The 16927-nt window shown below is 41.1% G+C and overlaps 1 long non-coding RNA gene and 1 pseudogene across 1 annotated transcript; one reads left to right on the top strand and one right to left on the bottom strand.

The window, feature by feature from the left end:
* Positions 1-424: 424 nt before the first annotated feature.
* LOC143140668 (solute carrier family 2, facilitated glucose transporter member 11-like) lies at positions 425-12308 on the bottom strand (annotated as a pseudogene).
* Positions 12309-12869: 561 nt separating this feature from the next.
* On the top strand, positions 12870-14855 carry LOC143140096 (uncharacterized). Its single transcript, XR_012990540.1, has 5 exons — positions 12870-13012; positions 13260-13332; positions 13634-13757; positions 13972-14036; positions 14674-14855. It is a non-coding gene; the product is annotated as an uncharacterized LOC143140096 (long non-coding RNA).
* Positions 14856-16927: the final 2072 nt, after the last annotated feature.

Below are 16927 nucleotides of genomic sequence, written 5' to 3'. Positions count from 1 at the left end.
TTACAAGCACAAAGTCTTAAAATACATTTGTTTAAAAAACAACAGGACATTAGTCATCAATATACAAACATTGTTTTGAGTCACACAGTCAGGGAAGATAATCAAACTGGTTTTAGAAATGACAACGGATTAGAATTGTGTACAACAAATTCAAATGGCAGTCGTAAGAATTTGAATGACAGGTTATAAGCTGAGCTCTTAACATATTTAAAAGCTCTAAATACAAAAATCATGTCTTTCTCAGTGTCATTGTTTTACAACTTCCTAAGAAATTGAGTCAAGTTTAATTTATTAACTTCTAGCTACTGTACCTCCGCAATTGTTTCTGTGTGGGGTGAAATATTAATGAAACATATTTACAAATATTTCAAATGTGTGTGCAGAATAAATACATAAACATCTGCAAGTGCTGTCATGTACATCGTTAGAGCTTAGTTGCAAACAGATCAGTTCCCTTCTCCAGGTCTGTACCGCGTTTCTTAAAGTTCAATTTATTAAAGTCCTCAGTAACCTCCATTGAGGATTTCCCTTTCGTTTCTGGGATGAAATACAGCATAAATGCTGCAGTGAAGGTACAGTAGGCAATAAATACCAGGAAACAGAACTGTCCCATTCCATCCTGCACAAAAACAAACATGAGTTACTACAGAAAGAGCCTGAACTTCTCAAACGTTGTGCCCGTGTGCCAATACATTAATAGTTTACAACAGGCCTCGCTCAGAACAGGAGTGAAGCAATGCCCCCTTCTGATAAGCAAATGGCTTGTTCTTACCACAACATAGGGGACAAGCAGCCCAACAAGGAAGAGGCCGCCCCAGTTGACAATGCCTCCAACTGCAAATGCAGAGGGACGCCACATTTGCAGGAAGAGGTCAGCTGGAAGGGACATGGATACTCCACCTGCAGGCCAATCACAAAACCAGATTACAATCAATGGAGGAAAGGCCTTCTAACTAGTGGCTGAAATTCCACCTTTCAGATGATATCAATACTAGCACTTTAGAGACAAACTCACTAAGACACTGACTTTGAAATTGCACTTTGCTCCTTTCATGGACTATGCCGCGACATTGCTGTGAAAGTTGGCAGGAAAGACTGCATCTGCATTAATCTATTTCCTCATTTTTGGTACTTCCCACACAGAGAAAGTTTTAACCAGAGGATATACTCACTTGGTCCTAATCCATAGATACAGATGACAGAGTAGAGAAGGGCAATGTTGAAATAAGGCAACCAGGGCTACCAATCCTATAAGTAGAGACAAAAGAGAAAGTAAGGTTGGGCATTATGAACCTCTGAACTGACATAAAATTGTTTTGTGACTGTCCTTTCAACATCTATTTAAGCAATAAGCCCCGAGAGGCCGCAGGTTACACTGATTCTACAACAACTAAGGGGCGTTGTTAGGCACGACGTGCTAGTGGAATGCCTAAAACCCCCCATAGCTGTTGTAGAATCAGTGTAACCTACGGACTCGAGTGGCTTATTGCTTTTCTAAAACTGTTACTAGAAATACCTGGAAAATTTTCATAAAGTAAAGGTACAGCAACTAGAAATATAACGAGTTATTCCTAGATAATCATTCTTCTGCCAAAGAAATATATTTCCTCTATCTGAATGGTTGCCAAGCAACGTCGAGACGCAGCTACTATCAAGTTTGGGTAGCGCAGTAATATACAGTAGAACAAAATGTGGTCAAGGTGTATGTTTATGCTGGATTTTACAACGGCATCGAACGCGATTTAGCCAATCACAATCAAGGACCGGAACTATCAGTTTTAGAAAGATCCATAGGCTATACACTGTGCTGTAGGCTAGATGATAACAAAACACTACAGTAAACAACTAGTTCAACCAAGAAAGGTGTGGCAGTAAGGAATGTTACCTTGATGGTCAGCATGACCGTCAGCACAGACATCATCACTCCCATCAGGAGGTAACCGTAGCCCGACAGCTTCTTCCTGCCAGCACGCTCTATCATTGAAGCCTGCACACACACACACACACACACACACACACACACACACACACACACACACACACACACACACACACACACACACACACACACACACACACACACACACACACACACACACACCACACACCACACACCACACAACACACAACACACAACACACACACACACACACAAAAAGCTGTTATTCATCATCTCGCCATCATGTTGACTTTTTCACCCAACCGAGTTGAGTTGGCTGAAGGCACAGAACCCCAAAGTGTATTTCGCGAGGTAGATACAGCACTCATGTTTTCACAAACTGACTGATTGTGAAACAACACATTGCAAGATGTTTAGCTTGCAGGAAGGTTTTCCAGGTATGGTTAATTTAGATGTGTTACAAGCTGATCAAGATCTGTTGTTATTTTCTCGCTACTTACACATCCTGATGCAGTGATCACTTCTGTGGCCCCAATGCCAAGAGCGAGATAATGCATCTTCTCTTCCGGGATACCAGATTCACGGAAAATGTCAAACGCGTAAAAAGAAATCTATAAATACAAGAACACATGAAAAATCTATATCACTGGAGGGAGTGGTGAACTTTGACTGGCTCAAATATCAACAGATTATAAGACTCCATCTTTAAGGACTTTGATTGAGGACTGGAGTGATGGACAGCGTTCGTCCACTTACCGCATTGATGCCGGAGAACTGAATACCAGAACAGGGAATCAGCATTGCCATCAGCTGCCAGCGGACACTGCGATCACGCAGGACATCCAGCATCGTCTTGGTCTGTGTCACCTGGGCACTCTCCCTCTCCTTCCTCATGTCCAGCTCAATCTTTAGATTCACATCGTCTTCCTGCCACAGCCACTGAAGCGCTGAAAAATGCACACACACACACACACACACACACAGACCTAAGAAATGGTTTCACAACCTGTGACTATTTGTAGCCTTGTTCTTTCCTTGTTCTACCTCTGAGGGTAGGTAGATCATCTCACCTTTCTTGCAGCCATCCTCGTCTCCCTTGTTGATGTAGAGGTTGCGCGGAGCCTCTGGAAAAAACAGCATGGACACAAACTGCAGGATGGCAGGCAGGCCGCTCACCGCCAGAAGATATGGCCACATGTCCTCTGTGCCCATAAGCTCTCTGTGGAGAGAGATAGAGAGAGATAGAGAGAGAGAAGAGGGGGGAGAGGTTGGGAGTTTGGAATGAATGGGAGCAGAGTTATGCTCCGCTATGCTCGGAAAAAACTAGTAGGAGGTGTGATCCACTAACAGGTGGATCACACCTCCGTAACATCATCAGCTGATAAACACCTTCTGATGAAGACGGAAGTATACATCGAAACATGTCAAGGTAAAGAAAAAACATCTACCAATATATGTGTCTGTGATAAAAGAAAAACCAAACTTATTTATCTCAAGTGTAGATACAATGAATGCAATACAAGTGTTATGCTCCGCTATTGATAGCTTCAGTTTGGCAGACAAATTCATACCAGTGCTTTGCTTTGCACATACATACACAATACCAAAGTGTACTTGCACTGAATGCACTGTACTGTTCAAAACAACGACTCTGAATTTTGTTTTTTTTTAACCCAGTGGGTAATTTATTTTCCAAAGTGTCTTGTGTTAATGGCTGACAGCAGCTAGAGACTCACTTGAGGCCGATCACCTGACCCAATAGTTTTCCAGCACTGAGATAAACGGAACTCGTCAAGGCGAGAAAGCCACGCATCCTCTTAGGAGCGATTTCTCCCAAGTACATCAGGTGCAAATTTATCCCCAGACCTAAAAACAATCATTGATGGATGAAGTTCATACAGGGAACGAGATCAGGGGAGACTTTACAATGTCAAACCATCTTAGAAAAAGAGAAGGAACTTGAAGCAGAACAAAAAGACAGAAACAGGAAGACAGAATGAAAATGATAGACAAAGCAATGTAAAGCATCATGTAATTGCTCACATATGACTACACATACCTGCATTGTATCCATATAGAAATCTGCCAAGGAGGATCATCTCAAAGGATTTCACCATTCGGCTCAGGATTATTATCATGGCGGCAGCAATGATGGCCACCACATTATTGATCTGCAGACAGGTCTTCCTGCATGAGTTATTATTAGAGAGAGACAGTAGTCATGTAGTATGAGCAGTACTTCACTGGATAATTACAGTATTTTCCGGACTATAAGTCGCACCAGAGTATAAGTCGCGCCAGTCAAAAAATGTGTCACGAGGGAAAAAAACATATATATAAATGTATATATGTTGCACCTGAGTCGCAGGACCAGTCAAAATATGAAAAAAAGTGTAACTTATAGTACGGAAAATATGGTAGGCCTACTGTAAAATTATCTCCACACCTTTGCAAATGTGTGCAGGTGTGTATGGTGCTTTATGGTCTTTTGGGCCCCGACCCAACTTCAAGGCAGAAGGCAGAGGGCCCAAAAGACCGTATATCATTTATGGAGGGGAGGCACGTCTTCTGACCGTCCGTATTTGGATGAGAGGCTCACGCAGGTCATTGTTCCAAACAGGGCCCCCAGACTCAGGGTGGAAACCATGAAAGACCATATGAGGGTGTTGGTGGACTCTGTCACAGGGACATCGTATCGCTCAGCCACGTCTGGTTCACAAAGCTCTGGATGTGCTGCAGGCAGACGGAAGCATGTTGTTTACACCAGTGTTTCCCAAACTTTTTTTCTGGCGACCCACTTTTTAAAAATGACAGACCATCGCGACCCATTTCACTTCAAATCTACCCTGCAACCACCAATATTGTTTTAGGCCACAGGTTCTCCAACTTTTCTATGCCTCCCCCAACCATACATTGCTATAGGATCCCTGCTTTGAACACGGTTGTGTTGCATTTTGAGCACCATCAGCGTGAAAAGTTGGAAATGACTACTGAAAAGATACGTTTTAATGCGCATCCGAGAGTAGGGGAAATTCTCGCATGTTGCGCAGTCGTCATTCGTCAGCATAGTAAGCTGTTCCTGTATTTCTAAAAATAAATGTTGTAGGCTACGTTGCGTTGCAGACAAATGGGTCCATAACACTGTGGACGTCAATTCCAATGTAAACCAAGGGCGCGGAAAGTGGGTGCTGAGGGTGCTGCAGCACCCCTTGCTTTTTGTCAATATAGGCCTACAAATTCGCAGTTTGTCATTATATTTGTTGTCAAATAGGCAAATAGCAAAAAAGGTTATGGATAGCTTTGAATATAGCTATCCATAGATTAAACGTTATAGTCTAGCTATAGAAGTGAAAGTGACGTGACTCGCTGAGGATAGACGTTGCAAGCAGGCTAGTTGACTTCGAGAAAAGAATATTAGGCTACAGAAAATAATAGGCCTACAGGATTTTTTTCTCTCCCGGCAGTAAAGACCATAGACTGTATATATAGAACTATGGTAAAGACAGTAGATTCAGTGTTTAAAATGTAAATGCAAACTAAAGGTAGGCTAACTATGCATATGACCATCCAGAGGCTGCTGATCTGTCAAAAATGATGAAGATCAAGATGGTTTTATTGTTGCTGCCATTATTAGCCTACCACAAACACGAATTGATAACGAGACCATGGCGATCGTGGGTAATATCTTGCCTGCTTATTAGGCCATGCACCTGTTAGAACTCCGTGTAGCATGCATCCTGCCAGTTTCCATATACCATCACCAACTAGTTCGCACTTTGGATATATCGTTGGATTGTGAAAAGCCCAATTTCGAATACCAAACGACAACAGATGAGGTAGGATGCATCTTTTGCAATTAGTCTTTGCCAAGCCCACGACCTCACGTACGGCTCAGTTTCTGTTAGTGTCAGGCAATGTGGCTGATCTATATGGAAGCATATGAGTAGCTTTTTTCAAATGAGAATGCAATCTGCAATATGCAATTCAAAAAGACATTACATTATGCAATTGACAATTCATTATGCAATTTAATATTGCAATTTGCAATAATATCCAACAAATTGTATTTTAATCTGCAAAGTGACAATGAAATCCTAAAATCAATTCCAATAATTTTGGTTAAAAAATAGAATAAACATGGATTGAATTGCATTCCATTTTGCCATGGTACTTCAGTCTCAAAATTCAAATGGCAATTCATTTTGCATTTCAATTTTCAATATTCAGTTTCATCATTTAACTGTCAATTCGTTTTGCAATTTAATATTTAAAGTGCAATGTAGGATTGCATTTTAAAAACATATTTGGCAAAACTGTCAATGCCAGCTTGAAAAGATTTTGGATTATTTTGGGCAAAACGTTTTGAAGCATTTTATTCAAATGGAAAAGAAATAGCGCCCCCCGTGATTGCATTGCACTTTGGTCACGCTCTTTGTGTTGCAAAATTCAAATGGCCATTCAATCTGCCAAACGCATTGCAATCTGTCAAGTCACTCGTCAAGGCGGGAACTAGGCTACGTCACTTCCGTGTTAACGTCTTCTTACCAGAGCCCGTCTACGGGCTGTTCTTACCCAGTTAGCGTTTGCAATGGAGGAGTTTGCAGTCTTTGGCCGACAGACCCGGCTGTAGAGTACAGTAACAGAGGGGGCATTTGCGATTTTCAAGGGGGCACATTTTTTTTTTTTGGGGGGGGGGGGGGGGGGGTGTTGGCGGCGCAAACATATCATGTCACAGTTGATGAATAATGTTAACCGTGACCGCGAGTAGGCCTAGTGTCCGCGAGACCCAGCTGTGTTCTTACATTATTAAGGCTCTTATGTTGCTGCTGATAACTTTGCCAACCAGCGGCATCTTTAGTAGCATCCCCTCCCCCCAGCAATTAGTAGCCTACAAATAAGCATCGTATACAACAATTCAGCGAGATAGATTTGGCCAAACGTGGGCCCGGAGCGACCGCACCCCCCGGTTTGCTTATGAGGCTAGCCAGACCACGGAGGGGAGTCTCCGTTGTGTGTGTGTGTGTGTGTGTGTGTGAGAAAGAGAGAGAGAGAGAGAGAGCAGGGCAAGGAAAGGCTGTGAGTTTTAGCCTAACTAACGACAATGGACGACAGAGTGGGCGATCTAGCCCTACTTGTCCTGTGAACTCCAAAGAGCTCCGCGATCTCCCTAATAGGAGAGGTAACCTATTCCCTCCAGTGGTATCCACAGAAGGTCTCCCCACCGTCTAGCGCCCATTAGCTGTAAGGCCTCAGAAATCTTTGAACGGACCAGGTTGACATCAAATCGGACAAGTAGGGCTAGATAGCCCACTCTGTCGTCCATTTTCAGTAATCTGTCCGTTGAGTCAGACTCGTTGACACGGTGGTGTTGTACATAATCAGCCAGAGACCTTAGTGCAGCTGCAAACTTCTGCAAGCACTAACTGGGTAAGACGTAAACACGGAAGTGACGTAGCCTAGTTCCCGCCTTGACGAGAGACTTGACAGATTGCAATGCGTTTGGCATATTGAATGGCCATTTGAATTTTGCAACACAAAGAGCGTGACCAAAGTGCAATGCAATCACGGGGGGCGCTATTTCTTTTCCATTTGAATAAAATGCCTCAAAACGATGGCAAAACGTTTTGCCCAAAATAATCCAAAATCTTTTCAAGCTGGCATTGACAGTTTTGCCAAATATGTTTTAAAAATGCAATCCTACATTGCACTTTAAATATTAAATTGCAAAACGAATTGACAGTTAAATGATTAAACTGAATATTGAAATGCAAAAGGAATTGCCATTTGAATTTTGAGACTGAAGTACCATGGCAAAATGGAATGCAATTCAATCCATGTTTATTCTATTTTTTAACCAAAATTATTCAAATTGATTTTAGGATTGCATTGTCACTTTGCAAATTAAAATACAATTTGTTGGAAATTATTGCAAATTGCAATATTAAATTACATAATGAATTGTCAATTGCATAATGTAATGTCATTTTGAAGTGCATATTGCAGATTGCATTCTCATTTGAATAAAGCTACTCATATGCTTCCATAGATCTAGCCCAAATCCACGAACCTGTTGCCTATCAGTAGACATGTCATCTCGAGTTCCACGACAGCTTAGCTAGTGCCACCGAAATATGACACTGAAATCTATGGAAGCGAGTAGCTTTTTTCAAATGAGAATGCAATCTGCAATATGCAATTCAAAAAGACATTACATTATGCAATTGACAATTCATTATGCAATTTAATATTGCAATTTGCAATAATATCCAACAAATTGTATTTTAATCTGCAAAGTGACAATGAAATCCTAAAATCAATTCCAATAATTTTGGTTAAAAAATAGAATAAACATGGATTGAATTGCATTCCATTTTGCCATGGTACTTCAGTCTCAAAATTCAAATGGCAATTCATTTTGCATTTCAATTTTCAATATTCAGTTTCATCATTTAACTGTCAATTCGTTTTGCAATTTAATATTTAAAGTGCAATGTAGGATTGCATTTTAAAAACATATTTGGCAAAACTGTCAATGCCAGCTTGAAAAGATTTTGGATTATTTTGGGCAAAACGTTTTGCCATCGTTTTGAGGCATTTTATTCAAATGGAAAAGAAATAGCGCCCCCCGTGATTGCATTGCACTTTGGTCACGCTCTTTGTGTTGCAAAATTCAAATGGCCATTCAATCTGCCAAACGCATTGCAATCTGTCAAGTCACTCGTCAAGGCGGGAACTAGGCTACGTCACTTCCGTGTTAACGTCTTCTTACCAGAGCCCGTCTACGGGAATGTCTTATTAGACATTCTCTGTTCTTACCCAGTTAGCGTTTGCAATGGAGGAGTTTGCAGTCTCTGGCCGACAGACCCGGCTGTAGAGTACAGTGACAGAGGGGGCATTTGCGATTTTCAAGGGGGCACATTTTTTTTGGGGGGGGGTGGGGGGTGTTGGCGCCGCAAACATATCATGTCACAGTTGATGAATAATGTTAACCGTGACCGCGAGTAGGCCTAGTGTCCGCGAGACCCAGCTGTGTTCTTACATTATTAAGGCTCTTATGTTGCTGCTGATAACTTTGCCAACCAGCGGCAACTTTAGTAGCATCCCTCCCCCCAGCAATTAGTAGCCTACAAATAAGCATCGTATACAACAATTCAGCGAGATAGATTTGGCCAAACGTGGGCCCGGAGCGACCGCACCCCCCGGTTTGCTTATGAGGCTAGCCAGACCACGGAGGGGAGTCTCTGTTGTGTGTGTATGTGTGTGTGTGTGTGTGAGAGAGAGAGAGAGAGAGCAGGGCAAGGAAAGGCTGTGAGTTTTAGCCTAACTAACGACAATGGACGACAGAGTGGGCGATCTAGCCCTACTTGTCCTGTGAACTCCAAAGAGCTCCGCGATCTCCCTAATAGGAGAGGTAACCCTCTATTCCCTCCAGTGGTATCCACAGAAGGTCTCCCCACCGTCTAGCTCCCATTAGCTGTAAGGCCTCAGAAATCTTTGAACGGACCAGGTTGACATCAAATCGGACAAGTAGGGCTAGATAGCCCACTCTGTCGTCCATTTTCAGTAATCTGTCCGTTGAGTCAGACTCGTTGACACGGTGGTGTTCTACATAATCAGCCAGAGACCTTAGTGCAGCTGCAAACTTCTCCATTGCAAGCACTAACTGGGTAAGACGTAAACACGGAAGTGACGTAGCCTAGTTCCCGCCTTGACGAGAGACTTGACAGATTGCAATGCGTTTGGCATATTGAATGGCCATTTGAATTTTGCAACACAAAGAGCGTGACCAAAGTGCAATGCAATCACGGGGGGCGCTATTTCTTTTCCATTTGAATAAAATGCCTCAAAACGATGGCAAAACGTTTTGCCCAAAATAATCCAAAATCTTTTCAAGCTGGCATTGACAGTTTTTCCAAATATGTTTTAAAAATGCAATCCTACATTGCACTTTAAATATTAAATTGCAAAACGAATTGACAGTTAAATGATTAAACTGAATATTGAAAATTGAAAAGCAAAAGGAATTGCCATTTGAATTTTGAGACTGAAGTACCATGGCAAAATGGAATGCAATTCAATCCATGTTTATTCTATTTTTTAACCAAAATTATTCAAATTGATTTTAGGATTGCATTGTCACTTTGCAAATTAAAATACAATTTGTTGGAAATTATTGCAAATTGCAATATTAAATTACATAATGAATTGGCAATTGCATAATGTAATGTCATTTTGAATTGCATATTGCAGATTGTATTCTCATTTGAATAAAGCTACTCATATGCTTCCATAGAAATCCTTTCACTATGAGTCGCTCAGATAGAAACCGCTGTAATTGGTGGTTAGGACACTTTTGCTGTGGAGTGGAGACGCCATAAGTTAGGCTACTCAGAAATTGTTTGCCATTGTAGGTCATTGCAGCCTAATTATATTTTCAAGCCAAACATCTCTGGTGTGGTTTGGACAATCAGAAAAGCAATATACGGAAATAGTTTAATGATGTAAAGTCAAGTGCGCTTCTATGGGTCTGGTGTGTGTGCGCGCAGTTTTTATTGATGAGTCGGAGTGGCAAGTGCTGCGCATAGTTGCAGTGGAATGTGGCTGTTCTCGCTCTTAGGTCTACCAGAGGGTCTACTCATACACGGCGCTGAAATGGCGTATTTAGCTGTCTAAATTCGAATCATATCATACCTCTAGAGGAGAAATCGTCGGACATCCATTATTTTGTTATTCAGCACCCCTGGTCAAAAATATGTTCCCGCGCGCCTGTCCTTGTATTGCATTATGAGCACTGCGCCTATTGCATTCTACTGTTGCCTTAAGCCTAGCTCCGTCATTATGCTATACCACATCTCCCTCCATTGGAAGACCAAGCTGCATTGTGTGTAATAAACTGCATTTAGAATGGCAAATCCATATTTCTAGATATTTTGGTGAAAGTAACTTAAAAGTAATGCAATAGTAGTGTAATGCCTTACAATTCAGAGACAGTAATATTATAATGTAACAAATTACTTTGAAATGACAGTAATAAGTAATGCATAGTACATTACGATTTTGAAGTAACTTGCCCAACACTGCTCTAAACTACAAAGTCACCCGCAATATGATGCGAACTTCTGGGTAGTCAGATTAGGAACTGATTTGACCAGAATACTTTATTGTGGGCCTTGTGGTTTAGAAACCATATACATCTTAGGTGTTGGTATACATCGTAGGTGTTTTCCTGTTAATTTGTTATGTGGGTAATATGAAAAAAGGAAAGTAAACCTGCTCAAATATGTTCATCCAGTATTTACTGAAATTTGCTGCATAATTTGAGGTGCTTGCCATCCAGTGGCAAATTAGATGGTTAAATTTACCCCCTTCATAAACTTTTGTTTTACTCAAAGATTTTTACATTTACAGTAGGACTTTATCTCTGACCACTTTCAAGTCATGCCCTTTTGGAATTTTGATATAAAAATCCAATGGTGTTGCTTTCTTAACCCTGACGCCTATAGTTTACCAGGTTTAAAAAAGTTATGAGAGGAAAATATTTTTATTTGGTGTGAAACACACACATACCTGTTTTTATGTTTTTCATTTGTTTTATAATTTGTATTAATATTTATTTTATCATTATTTTATTTATAAGCTAAGGTTGCTAGCACAGGTGTCTAAAACTAGATAAAAACACTTGCACTTTCTGTTTGCAGTTTTGTGTGGTATTTGAAAAAAAGAACATTGCATTTTCAGAAATAGCCGGCCCTCCAATCAGATGACGTTGGCAGAATTGGCCCCCAGCTCATTTGAGTTTGAGACCCCTGCCCTAGGTTCATTTTGCGCCGGAATTGTCCTTTAAGGGATGAAGCGGAACTAGAGCTCCTGAACTGCCGAATCTCTTCAGACAGTTGCTGTATAGGATAAGGTTCTCATGGACATCTCATGACGTGCTGAAATCACTGACTATAAAAAGGCTAAAACCTATAAGGAACTTTGTTACAATAAGCTTTTTTTACTTTATGAAATCTTGCCAGATACTGTAGTGTAGTAACCATTTTAGAAAAGCAATAAGCCACTTGAGTCCATAGGTTCTCGCTGTGCGTTGTGTCTAACAACGCCCCCTAGCTGTTCTAAAATCAGTGGCCCTAAACAAAGATTATAAATGTAGAAGCAAGATATTTCATCAGGTGCCACTTCCGGGAACCCGGATCGCACAAGGCGGGGTCAACACAGGCTAAGTCTCGAACAGTAAAGCTGAGTGTAACAGTCGTGGTTGTTATTAGAAGCGGGCTGCTAAGCGCCCTGACAGAAGAAGCTCCCCGAGTCGCTTCCTCGATTCGTCTCAGAGTCAAAACCTGAGACAAAGCTGGTTATACTAAAACATACGAACGCAAATCATGCTTACGTGGCAGGTGCCAGCCATTGCACAAAACTGGCTCTGACCAGATGGAAAAATACTGGCCCGAACAGAACAACGCGCTATCTCCTTCGGCCCATGTTATCACTGAGGCCTCGGATGTCCCTGAGCCACAGGGCAGTATGACCCTCTTGGTGGCAAATAGACACCGGCCTAAGTGTCCATAGCCTGGTCAGGCTTTTGGTATTAGGCAAATATCTATACATGAACCTCTGACCCTCTGACCTATTGGTCTAACACGGTTTCTACATTTATTTTGCAACATTTCTTCAGGTTAATATACGGGGGCAGTATTAATATTCTTTTGTTTTTTTAACATGCATAAAACAGTGGTTTATACACAATGCGGCTAATGCACAAGAAATTACTGTATGATCTTTTAGGGGCTACCATAGACTCTTGTGGCAAAAAATAAGACATGATGACAGCAGAGTGTATAGACACTGTCATGTCTTTGTACTTTTTGTGATTGGTCCCCATAGCATGGTTATCTTTGGGGAGTGGATATTTGTTGTTCCCCTTTAAGTGAAACCATAATGCTCTGCTAATATTGATTTGATCAGCAAGCAACCTGCACAGTGGTATGACTGCACTTCACCCTCTGTCTACTGCTGTCTGACCGTACACGCTGAGTAAAGCTCACATCCTCCACGCTGTTCAGAGGAAGACGCTGCTGCAGACTTAACTCAGATACTCACCAAAGCTCTAAGGTACTTCAAAAAGCTGTTCATTCATTTCACAAGTAACTATGCCTGTGTTTATACATACACACAAACACACACAGATACAGAAACACACAGATACATATACAGTACTGTACTTCTCTTCTGGATTTTCTTCATATGCACTCGATATGTTGATTGATAAGTGAGAGCATTGTTTCCAATGTGAAGTGTGTGTTCCAGTGTGTGTGTGTGTGTGTGTGATTGATTATTTGCCATGCTTGTTTGTCAAAAGTTTACCTGGTGCAGGAGTCTCGTCATGACCAAGCTACTATTCATCTCATTCTTTCTGGCAGTACTTGTCATCAGTGAGTTCACCTCTCTAGAGTCCCATATTACATGTGTGTGTCTGTGCATATCTGTGTGTTTGTTTGCTTGTTTGTGTGTGTGTTTGTGTTTGTATGTGTGTGTGCATGCATATGCATGTGTGTGTGTGTGTGTGTGTGTGTGTGTATGTGTGTGTGCATGCATATGCATGTGTTTGTGTGTGTGTGTGTGTCTGTACAAGTCCAGTGCACGTCTTGTTCTACTGTCTCAATTTGTGAATCGGACAAAACTCCACACACACTATATACAGTATATACAGTATGTTCTGTGTTCTCTGATCAGGTGTGGAGGCCTTCCGTATCCCAGAGCCTCCTAATTGGGTCTATGACATGATGAAAATATATAACGAGGCCATGGAGATGACTGGCAAGATAGTTGGTCGAGAGAAACTTGAAGCTGCATATAAGTATGATTTTCTCCAAAACGTTCATAAATAAATAAATTATTTATCCATGTTAATCACCAGATGTTTATTCCTCTGTGTTTCTTTCTAATAGCATAGTTTGATGCTGGAATGAAAAGTTGAAATAATTTCTGTTGGTAGTAAAATGAGATGTTCTTCCTGTTCAGAGGCTTCAAGATTCAGGCTTTTGAACTATTTGTCTTATTTTGATTTCCAGCACAGGATATCTGATTGATGCAACAGCTAACCTTGTTTGGGACGTCATCAGACACCTCTTTGAATGTAAGTGATATCATTCAGTCTATAAGTTAAGTAGGACATTCAAATAACCCACCTCTTAAGGAATACTAAATGAGTGGGTGTACAGTATGAATGTTGTGTTTGACCTATATGCATGCATGTACTGTATGTATGTAAACTACCAGTCAAAATTTGGAGACACTTAGAAATGTCCATTCTACTCCATTATAGACAGAATATCAGCTGAGATCATCAGCATTGTTTTTTCAAATCAGGACAGCAGTTTTCAGATTACATTATGTGCTTACATAATTGCAAAAGGGTTCTCGACTGTAGAAAGAAATGGCTGATCTTTAATACAATATCTACATTGCCCATTATCAGCAACCATTCATCCAATGTTGCAAAGGCGCATTCCGTTTACTAATCGGATATCATTTTAAAAGGCTAACTGAGAAAACATTGGAGAGCCCTTTTGTAATTATATAAGCACATAATGTAATCTGAAAACTGCTGCCTTGAGTAAAAAAAACAATGCAAATAATCTCAGCTGGTACTCTGTCTATAATGGAGTGGGATGGAAATTTCTAAGTGTCTCCAAACTTTTGAACGGTAGTATATGTGTAACATAACATATATACATATATAAATACATACATTCCTCCCAATCTAATTTCAGAACTTCACTGTCTGTGACCTATTCATTGATGTGCAACCAACCACATTGCTCATCATTAATCTGCTACAAAGCCCAGCTATTGTGAAGATGGAATACCCTGTATATCGGGGTGCCTCTGTATATCAAACAGGCAAATTCTGTAAACATCTTTAATTAAATAATAAAAAGACCTGAAAACATACCTGTATATAAGAGCTTTTAGTTAAAGGAGAAATCCAGCAAGTTTTCACATAGATCTCCATTTCTCGAGGTCACCAAGTACTGTTAGCCTGGCTAAAGCCAAAACTCATCTCATTAAGATGGGTTCTGGGAATGTACATTTTCTCATATTTGAAACATGGTTTACGAATGCCCAGAGCCGTTTATTGGGCGCTATGAATGTCTATCAAATGCGTCTGTACGTAGCTCATAACCGCTTCGGTGTGTCGTCATCGTCTTCCTGTCCCCCCTCCGTCCTGTGATTGGCTCCTTCGTTGAGGTGAAAACGAAGTTCACGGAATCCAGGCTGCCTAGCAGCGTGAATAAAATCACGCTCGTAAGGCAGCATGGGAAAACCCAGGCTAGAGTACTGTAGGAAAAAAACAATAAACACAATCTGTTTTACCTAGTTTGAGTTGCTACAGCCAGCAGCTAATGTAGCCAGGCAGCTGCAGCGCTACGCTCTGGGGGCATGTACATGGTAGCTCATGCCTGGCTAACTCGAGTTAGGTAAAACCGATTGTTTTCTTTTTTCTTTTATACTGACAGTACTCGTTGACCTCGACAAAATAAAGATCTATGTGAAAACTTACCGGATTTCTTCTTTAACTCACTTTTATCTTGTATTTCTTCACATTATTATGACCACCACCACGCTAGCGAAGCAAGAACCGTAGGGCTTAGGATGACTAACTTCAACCCATCCCATATCCACTTATTTGAGGTATAGCGCCACCTACTTAAAAATGAAAAAGCAAAAAAGAGGCATTGTAATCACAGGCATCTCTGGCTGACATGTTCAAAACTACACAAAATGTGAAGAGTAGGGTCATTATGTTACCCTCTGAATGCATGCCAAGTTTCATGGAATTCCGTTCATGGGGGGCCATATCTGCTACACACATACACATATATAAACACACACACTCGTGCACTGCACACACACCCACAAACGTGCGCACGCACACATAAACAAATACACAGATAAAGACACAGACACACACACACACACACACACACACACACACACAGTACACATGCACACACATACTGTACAGGCACTCACACACACACACACACAGGCACACACACAAAAACATGCATACGAATAGTAGAGGCTGGAGTAGGAAATGGAGACAAATTGACAAGCGTAATTTATTTTTGTGGAGAGAATGTGCAGGACTGAGTGGAGATCACAGTTTATACCGCTTTGCGGTACATCTAGTTATAGTACCAAACATAGAAGCATCTGTCCTGTTTGGTGAAGGGACCCTAACAATAATATGAACTTTGTCCACCTTCAAATGACTGATAATGACTGTCTTGTGTTACACCTAGATAAATATGTAAATAAGTGTTTGCCCATTTAGGTCTTTCAAATAAAATGTGTTGTTGCCTCACAATTTCTGCTGTGGATTTTTTTCTCTCTAGAAATTGTAGCATGAAAGGCATGTTTGGTTAGATTAGAATTAAGTTGTGTCATGTAAATAGTAAATTGTGGCTGTCTCTTAAAGGTTGATTTCAGGCCCAAAAAAGGCCGCTAGCTGCCTGCCCCGTAAGCAGGCCGTCTGTAGGCAACCTAGGCTCCGAGATCTGCTACCAACCAGGGTTCGGCAACCACTCAAAGGCAAAATAAAGTGTTTCAACCAATAACCGACGAGATGAGCGTTTAGGAGAGTTTCCATTGCACGGGAGGGAGGGGGAGGGAGTAACGAGCTAGCTTTCTGTTTTGTTTGAACATCAACAGAAGTGATGTATCCCCGCTATCGCTGATACAACCTTTAAGCCAGTGTGTGTGTGTCGATATTGATTTAACTGCAGACCCTAAACCAGCAGGCGTCCTCTAGGGTTGCAACTGAACTTTACCATCCCGGATCTTTACCTGTCTATCGATTGATTTCAGTACTTAACCCTTAAAGGTGTGGGTTTTTGAGCATTCGAACATAAGATTCCGTTCCGCAACAATTCAAGTTTCTAAAATTCTATGTTGAATTCAATGAACCCAGATATTCTTTAGAACGTTAATTTTCCAACATTCTGTACACCTTTAAGGGAT

Source organism: Alosa pseudoharengus, unplaced genomic scaffold (assembly GCF_046254945.1).
Source record: "Alosa pseudoharengus isolate Yale_2024_CS ecotype anadromous, Long Island Sound unplaced genomic scaffold, YU_APseudo_1.1 YU_APseudo_1.1_scf_23, whole genome shotgun sequence".
NCBI lineage: Eukaryota > Metazoa > Chordata > Actinopteri > Clupeiformes > Clupeidae > Alosa > Alosa pseudoharengus.
Note: the sequence above shows the minus strand (reverse complement) of the source record. Positions and strands in the feature narration are given on the sequence as shown.